This window comes from Hemicordylus capensis, chromosome 3 (assembly GCF_027244095.1).
Source record: "Hemicordylus capensis ecotype Gifberg chromosome 3, rHemCap1.1.pri, whole genome shotgun sequence".
NCBI classification, from domain to species: Eukaryota; Metazoa; Chordata; class Lepidosauria; order Squamata; family Cordylidae; genus Hemicordylus; species Hemicordylus capensis.
In genome coordinates, this window is record NC_069659.1 from 50,563,778 (window position 1) to 50,573,160 (window position 9,383).

The 9,383-nt window shown below is 46.0% G+C and overlaps 1 protein-coding gene across 4 annotated transcripts in view; it reads right to left on the reverse strand.

Annotated features, from left to right (window-relative positions):
• Positions 1-6,303, reverse strand: part of BOC (BOC cell adhesion associated, oncogene regulated) — a 98,143-nt gene extending 91,840 nt beyond the window's left edge. For 3 of the 4 annotated variants that reach the window (XM_053309942.1, XM_053309933.1, XM_053309934.1), the window contains exon 1: positions 5,989-6,303. The gene's annotated coding sequence lies outside the window, so the exon portion shown is untranslated. Of the gene's footprint in view, positions 1-5,844; positions 5,864-5,988 lie in introns of those variants that run through there. The other variant, XM_053309938.1, reaches the window with a different exon arrangement.
• Between the last annotated feature and the right edge of the window lie 3,080 nt (positions 6,304-9,383).

Below are 9,383 nucleotides of genomic sequence, written 5' to 3' on the forward strand. Positions count from 1 at the left end.
TGGGAAGAGAAGCAGAAGCCAGTTTTGAACAGTCACATCCTCACATTGTGAATCCCCACTACATCAGACTCTAGATAGCACAAGGAAATCTCTGAAGGGGAATGACAGTGGCCTGACTGCAACATGGAGACTTAAAGTAGATGAAAATGGATATATGCTACAATCTTCTACTACAGAGTGAATAGGAGTTGCACCACCATTGCTAAGTGGTAAACTGCAGTATGGCCTGAGAAGGGTGACTACTTATAGAAAGCAGTTGGAAATAAAGTGGAGGGGGTCAAACCTGAATGCTAATAATAATAATAATAATAATAGCTGCAAAATCACCCTCCTGGTGAAAGCAGTTAAGTATCTTCTACTGTACCAGCTCTCCTTTAGTAAGAGTTATGCTTCTGAGATTTACCCTGTAAACATTCATACTCTCAGCAACAGATGTTGGACCAATAAAAATTCACTTTACTTTGTGACTCTCATTCTTTCAGACCAACAACTCAGTAAGGCTATTCTCATGATCAGCTGAAACCGGGCTAAGGGAGCCCAGCCCAGTTTCGGCTGGTTGTGAGACCCAACAGTAGCCGTGTGGCTCCCAGCAGTGGCGTGGTGGAGAGCCCTCTTATGTGGCCCACGGCTTAACCTGTGTTTCAGGCACAGGAGCGTCCAAAAAGTGGGTTAAATGATCATGTGTTGCTGCAACGATCGTGAGTTGGTCCAACTCCACACCACACTGACTCATGAGTAGCCTCCCGCCTGGGAGACTACAATAAGTCTCCTGGCATCTGGAGGCTCCCCAAAAGGCACTGTGCACCCGTGCAGTGCCTTATAGGACTTACGGTGGCCAGGAGGCCCCCGAACCTCACCGCCCCAACCGGCTCCATGATGGAGCCGGTAATCGTCTGGGTGGCTGATCCGGCCGCCCAGGGAGCGCTCCCTGATTGTCTGCGGGGAAAGCAGGTCAAACCCGCTTTCCTCGCAAAAGACTCGTGTGTAGAGTCTCAGTTTCTGCTTCCTAACTGAGGCACTTCAGGAATGTGGCTTCTCCCACAAGCTGTGTGATTCACCTGCAGCTAATCCCCAAACACTGTCTCTGGAGGCACAACTGAAACTGAAACTACCCTGTAAAAAACTACCACCAAGTTCAGGAAGATGCCAACATAGCTAACAAGTCAAGGAAGCTATAAAAGGGAAGAAGAATTCCTTCAGAAAATGGTGGTTGTAGGCAGTGGCAAGAGGCACCTTTAAGCATAAATTAGTAGGTGCTTACCTCCACTCTGGCTGCACCTGCACAAGCAGCAGTGCGCTCCCCAGCACTCCGGGGGCGGGGGGGTCAGCTCCATAACTCACCTGGCTGCAAGCAAGGGATTGGTTCCGCAGGAGCCAGGTGAGTGGCGGAGCCAATTCCCTGCCACAGGGAGTGCTGGGTGACTCACTTGCTGCTGCTCAGATCAGCTTGCAGGTGCAGTCAGAGCAGAGGTAAGCACTTACTAATTTATGCTTAAAAATGCCTCTTGCCACCACCCCACCCAGCAGCACCTACACCGAGCGCTACTTGATTGCTGAGAAGCTGAATTAGTTCTTTGTATCTGTCTTCACAGCAGAGGATATTGACCATATACCCACTCTGGAACTGAGTTTATTAGGCTTGGAGACTGAAGAACTGGGCCAAATTGAGGTGTCAAGAGCGGATGTTCTAAACAGTTAAAAAACTAAAAAGTAGCAAGTCACCAGGCCATATGGCATCCACCCAGGGGTTCTGAAGGAACTCAAATGTGAAATTGCTGATCTCCTAGCAAAAATATGTAACTTATCTCTATAATCAGGTTCTGTACCAGAGGACTAGAATGTAGCTAATGTAACTCTGATTTTCAAAAATGGATCCAGGGGGGTTCTGGGAAACTACAGGCTGGTTAGCTTAACATCTGTGCCAGGTAAATTGATGGAAAGCATACTTAAAGAAAAAATTGTTAAACATATAGAAGAATAGGAGATGAGAGCTGGTCTTGTGGTAGCAAGTATGACTTGTCCAATTAGCTAAACAGGATCTGTCCTGGTTGCAAATGAATGGGAGACTTGATGTGTGAGCACTGTGAGATATTCCCCTTAGGGGAGTGGAGCCACTCTGGGAAGAACAGAAGGTTCCAAGTTCCCTCCCTGGCATCTACAAGATTGGGCTGAGAAAGATTCCTGCCTGCAACCTTGAGAGAAGCCACTGCAAGTCTGTGTAGACAATACTGAGCTAGCTAGACCAATGGTCTGACTCAGTATATGGCAGGTTCCTATGGAACAGGAGAACCAGCATAACTTCTGCAAGGGCAAGTCTTGCCTCACTAACCTGTCTGAGTTCTTTGAGAGTCTCAACAGGCATGTGGGTAAAGGTGATCCAGTTGACATAGTATAGTTGGACTTCCAAAAGGTTTTTAGACAAAGTTCCCCGTCAAAGGCTGTTTAGTAAACTTAGCAGTCATGGGATAAGGGGACAGGTTCATGTGTGGATTGGTAACTGGTTGAAGGACAGGAAACAGAGGGTAGGAATAAATGGACAGTTCTCTAAATTGAGGGAAGTAAGAAGCGAGGCTTCCCAGGGATCTATACTAGGACAAGAGCTCTTTTAACTTGTCCATAAATGATCTAGAAGTTGGAGTAAGCAGCAGCCAAATTTGCAGATGACACTAAAATATTTAGGGCAGTGAAATCTAAAACAGACGGTGATGAGCTCCAAAAGGATATCTCCAAACTGGGGCGGGGGGATGGCAAATGTGGTTCAATGTAAGCAAGTGTCAAGTGATGCATACTGGCGCAAAAAACCCCAACCTCACATATACACTGATGGGATCTAAGTAGGGATGTGCACGAACCGTCGGTTGGAAGGTTGGGCGGTGGGGGCGTTACCTTTAAGGAGCAGAGAGGATGCACATCCAGCACTTCCAGTTTGATGCTGACTGGGACTGCAAGGAAGTATGCATCAGCCCCGCGCCAGGGGTTTGGCAGCAGCGCCAGTGGGGGAAACGCAGCAGCAGGGGGTAAGGGCACCCTCCCTGCTCCTTTAATGTACCCCACCACCACCAAACCAGTCTGAACGCTAGACCTCCAAACCGGTTCAGTGGTCTGGGAAAGGACCGCTGAACTGGTTCATGCACATCCGCAGGTCTAAGCGGTCAGTGACCGACCCTGAGAAAAATCTTGAGGTCATGGTGAACAGCTCATTGAAAGTGTCAACTCAGTGAGCGGCAGCTGTGAAAAAGGCAAATTCCATGCTAGGGATCATTATGAAGGGGATTGAAAATAAAAATGCTAATATTATAACGCCTTATACAAATCTATGGTGCAGCCACATCTGGAATACTGCATACGGTTCTGGTCACTATCTTAAGAAGGGCATTAGAACTGGAAAAGGTGCAGAAGAGGGCAGCCAAGATTATCAGTGGCCTAGAGTACCTACCTTACGAGGCAAGGCTACAATACCTGGGGCTTTTTAGCTTGGAAACGATGCAACTACAGGTAGACATGATAGTGGTGTATAAAATTATGCATGGAGTAGAGAGAATGGACAGAGAATTTTTTTCTCCCTTTCTCACAACACTAGTGCCAGGGTCATCCCATGAAAATGAAGGCCAGGAAATTTAGAAGCAGCAAAAGGAACACAACACATAATTAATCTATAGAATTCTCTGCCACATGGAATTCTTTGCTAGTGGCCATCATCACTGCCATGTGGTGATGGCCACTAGCTTTGATGTCTTTAAAAGGGGCTTAGACAAATTCATAGAGGACAGGTCTATCAATGGCTGCTAGTCTAGCGGCTATAGCCACCTCCAGCCTCAGAGGCAAGATGCCTCTAAATACCAGTTGCAGGGGAGTAACAGCGAGAGAGACGGTATGCTCTCACCTCTGCCAGTGGGCTTCTTAGAGACATCTGGTGGGCTACTCTGTGAAACAGGGTGCTGGACTAGATAGGCCTTGGGCCTGATCCACCAGGGCTGTTCTAGTGTTCTTAAGATAGCCACGTTGCAAAGATCAGCTCTCTGTGCAACAAGACCCTTAGTACAAAATCTGGAAGACCCACAAGTAGCTTGGAAAATGCTGCAATATAAAGACTATGGGGAGATTTAGTACTATTCACGCAGACATACCATGGGGAATATTGCTAAATATGAGCAGTTTGGATATATAACACCAACTGACAGAGAAAGTAAATCTACATCAGAGAAGTAGAAACCGACAGGATGGCTGTCAAGATATCTTGGCCCTTGTTAGTAACAGTTACCTATAATTGAGACTTTGCTTTTTATCCAGTGTATCTAAAGATAACCAGCTTTCAAAGCTTTCATTTAAAAAAAAGGGATTGGAGAGCCCAAAGAGAAAAACAGTCAACTTCATTTGGTTCCCATATATGCAAATCAGCTTGCCATATATCTTCCATGTAAACATTTTTCCTTTGCTTAAAAAAAGCCAGTGAAAATATAATACCCAAATACTCATAGAAAGTTTTACAAACATCTAAGATGAACTGCAGGCATTCTTAAAAGTGGTGGTGATAGGGTCAGAAGGAAGAACACAAGAAAGAATAAATTTACAGGATTTTAAAAAGTCTCATTTGTCACATCACAGAAAAATCACAGTTCTCCTAGAACTGGTCTTACAAGTTTTACATAAATGGAGTATAAATATTGTTTTCATCATTGATCTAATATCTTAGAAGAATGTGTTTATTTCCTAAAATACTGAAATTGTAATAACACTTCCCAACACATCTATATAATTTGGGAATGAGGGATCACCAAGTATTTCTTAAGAACACCAAGGGCACAATCAAACCAGAGTGAAGCACGTTTTAGCCAATAGGAGAATTAAGCAGGTGCTGAAATCTCTTCCCCTGAAATGCTTAGAATTTGAAAGAGCTTAACTTTGGCTAGATTATGGCCTCAGTTAAATAAGCTTTTCTGCTTAAGAAATCAGGATTCCTCTACCCTGCAACAAACACTTTATCAACAAGTGTTAAGTCCCTTAAATATGAACTGGGCTGTTACTGTAAATAACTGACTTCTAATTCCCCGAAGTAATCTTTGGCACAGTCTTGTAATCAAAGCAGCAAAGCACTGTAGAACCCAATAACATCCCACTCAAGAAGAAAACAAAGACCTCCAATTTCTGTTTTATTCTGAAGATGGCCGTAAAATACAAGAACAAACAATTGCTCAAAAAAAAGGGGGGGGGGGAAGGCAGGCACCAAAGTTATTTTACTCTGAGCAAAACCATCCATGCGTCCTCTCTCTGTAGGAACTGCCCCTTCTATATAGTCACAGGCAAAAGATGCTGCGGTCAGATGCTCCCCCCGCCCCAACACATCTCTGCAAACTCCTACAAACTTTGAAGTAAATCCACCCTATTGTCACGGGCGGCTAGGAAGCGTTTCCTAGATTGCCTCCCCCGCCCCCACCCAGATGAGAAAGAAACACTGATTTTTTTATTTTTATTTTTTGCAATCTCGGGGAGGATTTTGGCAAGAATTAGAGCAGTAGAGCAAATGTAAGGCCCTCCATTACCGCCGGGATGCTAGCGAAAAAGTAAACCCACCAGCCTGCAAAACCCCCACCTGTCTAGCAGTGAAAAACAAAGTCGCATAAAACAGAGAAAGCGGAGAGAGAACCATTGGAAAACTATATAAGCTGACTCTTTACAGGCTATCGCGCTCATCTTCTCTTAAAAGCATCCAACAAAACACCCCTTTCTGCCCTCCCAAATGTCCAACACAACAAATGCCTCTTAGACGAAAAGAAGAAACGAACTTCACTTCTGGGTTTTAAAAATCAAACTTTTGGGGGGGAGGGCTGCTGCTGTTCCACTCACCCCAGATCTCTCAGGATGCTGAAGGGGGGCACGCAGTTTAGAGAAGAAAGGAAGGGCGGGGGGAATCAACAACTCCCAAACAGCAACAAAGAGCCTAAAATCCCTCGGATGGTTCCAGGCCGGACAGAACTACGAGGCACTCACCAAAATAAGGCTGGAGTTGAGGGTCTGGAGGGAGGAGGCTGAAGGGCGAAAGGGTGCTTTGGAGCTGGAGCTGTTTTTAGGAAGCGTTTGCTAGTTCCCTACCCAGCTCAGCCTCAGCGGAAGAGGAAGAAGAAACTGCAGGGAGAGAAGAAAGGCACTGGAATCGAGGCAGCCAGACCCTCCATATGGAAGAAGGTTTTTTGGATGACTGAACTCTCAAACAATTCCCTTCTTTTTGCTAGTCCGGCTCTGGGGCCTCCCATTCCTTCCCCTCCCCTTTCGGAGGAGGAGGAGGGGGAAAAGGAGGAGCCGAAGAAGTGAAAAGGGGGAAATGAAGCTCCCTAAAAGAAGGTATCAAGCCCGGACTCTCCCCCCCCCCCCGCCCCTCCCAATAAATCAGGAGCGTGAGATGAAATCTTCCTCTTGCACCTGATGTTTTTAGGGGTGGGGGGCAATGAGGTTTAAAAGCTGCGTGCTAAAAAAGCGGGGGAGGGAGCGGTCTCTCCCCGCCACATCCAGCCCACCCGTCTCCGAAAGAAGCGGAAGCTGGGAAAGTTGGACTGAAAAGTTTGGCAAAGAAGGAAGGAGGGTCTCTCTCCACCTCCCCTGGCTTGTGCAGTTGGTATGCGGCGGTCCTCAGTCAAAGCTCCTGACCCCTATTCATCGTCGCTGGGGCGGGGGCCGGGGGTGGGTGGGTTAGAAGCAGGGTTTTACTATAGCGCAGGGCTCATTTTTTAAAACACTGATCACAGCAGGATGTTTAGGCAGGGAAGTGGAGCGGCTGATCGCTTGGAACAGTCTGCCTTGCTGATGAAAAATGCGCTTCTCTGGATGGCTCGATTGGCACTAAACAGATGCCAGCCCCATCCGATGCATGTATACTCAGAAGTAAGTCTCACTGACCTGCTGTTAATGTAATTGTGTGTAGGATTTCAGGAACCCTAACACACCACTTCTCTCTATTGCAGGTGAAAGGGTACCTCAGAGATCGATATTGAGGACAGGATTGGTTGAGGAGACAAAAGGAGAAAATTAAAACTTGTACTGGGGCAAAACTAAATAAATATAGGGAATTATAGCACAGAAGGGCACCCCCTCTTGATCCCTGACTTCCAAATGGTACATTCAAATGTTGAGGTTACAGGCTATGAACAGCAGCGGGCATGCCAGCAAGAGGTGCTGGTTGCACAAGGAATTGATTTAGTAGAACACAACCATTTAATGGCTCAAGACTTTCCCCTTCTTTTTTCTTCCTTTTGGCTGGGCAATAAATATGCCATAAGAACATAGGAGGAAGCTGCCTTATACCAAATCCAGCCATTGGTCTGCACTGAATCCAATCATTCTTTTCTACACTGACCAGAAGTATCTCTCCAAGGTTACAGGCAGAATTCTTTCCCAGACCTACCTGGAAGTGCTAGGAAGTGAACCTGGGACTTTAGATGCTCTCACTGAGCTATGGCCCCATCCCCTAAGGGGAATATCTTACAGCGTTCGTATGAAGTATCCCGTCTAAGTGCAATCCAAGACAGATTCAAAGGTGTAGCGGATTTAACCCCGCCTTTGTCTTAGAGCAAGCTCAAGTGAGGGGGAAGAAAAATGCTGAATCATCCTTTCTCTTGCTTTTACCCACAAAGATTGCTCCCCCAAACTTTGCTGGTAGATAATACACTGCCACCACGCCCACTTATCAAGAGCTTATTCCCCCCTGGCTTGGGTGAATTTCCAGGGAAACTCTCTCTTCACTATTGGAAAAGTACACAAAAAACCTCCACTACAGGCTTACACGTGGTGAGAAAACTTGGTATTGTTGCTGAGCGATCAAACTTGAGATGTGTGTTGCACCAGAAGAAACCCCTTTCCAGCTCCCCTTTCCTGAGTTAAAAATCCACTCAAAAAGGCTGGTTGAAATTGCAAAGAACAACAACAAAAATAAACTTTATTCAAAATACCACAGACTGTTCCCATCTGAGGTTTCCCCAGCCTTTAGTTACAGGTAAAAGGAACACTCAGTAGCTGCAAGAATACTTCAAAAAGCACCCTCAGAGACCGATCTGGATCTCTTACTGCCATGGGGAATTCCCCTTTTTTGTTCCCTGACCTGAGACTCTGAAAAAGGACCCTCAGAAAGAGAACCCTTTAAAAGAACACCTATCTAGGGAACCTCCATATTCGAAACAAAAAATTAAGTGAATTTAAAAAGAAAATCCAGCAACCAATTTGGAATTCTGAGCTTAACAACTCCCTTCCCACCTTGCACACAGAACAAGTAAGAAAGGTAAAAACTAGCCTGAAGTCTGAATTATAGTAATGAGTTAAGAACTTGAACCATGAGCTATCTATCAGAGCGAGACAGGACTGGAACTGGGTATGAGTGACAGCTGCCTGACTAGACATGTACTGCCTGAATTTTGATTGGTCCTGTCTCGGAGCATGCAGAGGCTGACAACCCATCACATAGAGGATAGCCTCCCTATACCATGGGAAAATCGTGGCTACCCAGTTGCAAAGTACATAGATGTAAGAAAATACAAAAAGCACCTTTAAGAGTTTACAGAGACTTTTGCAATGCCCTTTTGGAATGGCGCAGGCTCAGTGTTTCTTAGCTTAGTTGCATTACAGATAAAACACCAAGAACAGTTTTAAGGATGGGCAAGGCACGCTAAAATAAGTTTCTGACATAAACTGACTAGCAAACGGTTCCCTAGATTAAATTTCCAGAAGCCAGAAGGCTCTGGCTTCCTTCTCCCTTTATCTCACCCCAAACTCCGGGATTGAGAATTCAAGCCCCTGCAGTCCTGTCTTCCAAGGGCTGTAGTCATCCTGTTTGCAGCCATTCCCCCTGGCTTCATGTCCTGCTCTCTCCTCCAGCCTAGCTTCTTCTGCACAAAGAAACACTTCTCTTCCTGCCTGCCTCTAGGTCCCACCCCACCATGTGATGAGTCGCTGCTCCCTAGCCTGTCAGTCAGGACAGTACACTTCTGGTTTACTCTTTATAGGAAAGGGAAGGCTGTTACTGCCTGATCGTTACAAAAAGGGATAATTCATGCTTGCTACCACAAGACCAACTCTCCTCCCCAAGAATGGCTATTCAAGAGTAGCTGAAATAACTTCACCTGTTCCTGGTAGAGAAAATGATACTAAAAATTATCCGAGAGTTGTCCCACCTTGCCTAAGAGGGAAGGTAAAACATATTTTGGCTTTTCTGCTAAACAAAAAGACAGTGAGGCTATTCACACGATGGGAGGAAATCGGGCTAGCGGAGGCTAACCCGATTTCCTCCCATTGTGAGAACCACCGGGCTCGGCTGTGAGCCCGGTGGTTCTTAAGAAGGTCACCTGCTTATGTAGCCTGGCAGTTAAACCGGGTTTGCGGAGCAAGTGCTCCGCAAACCC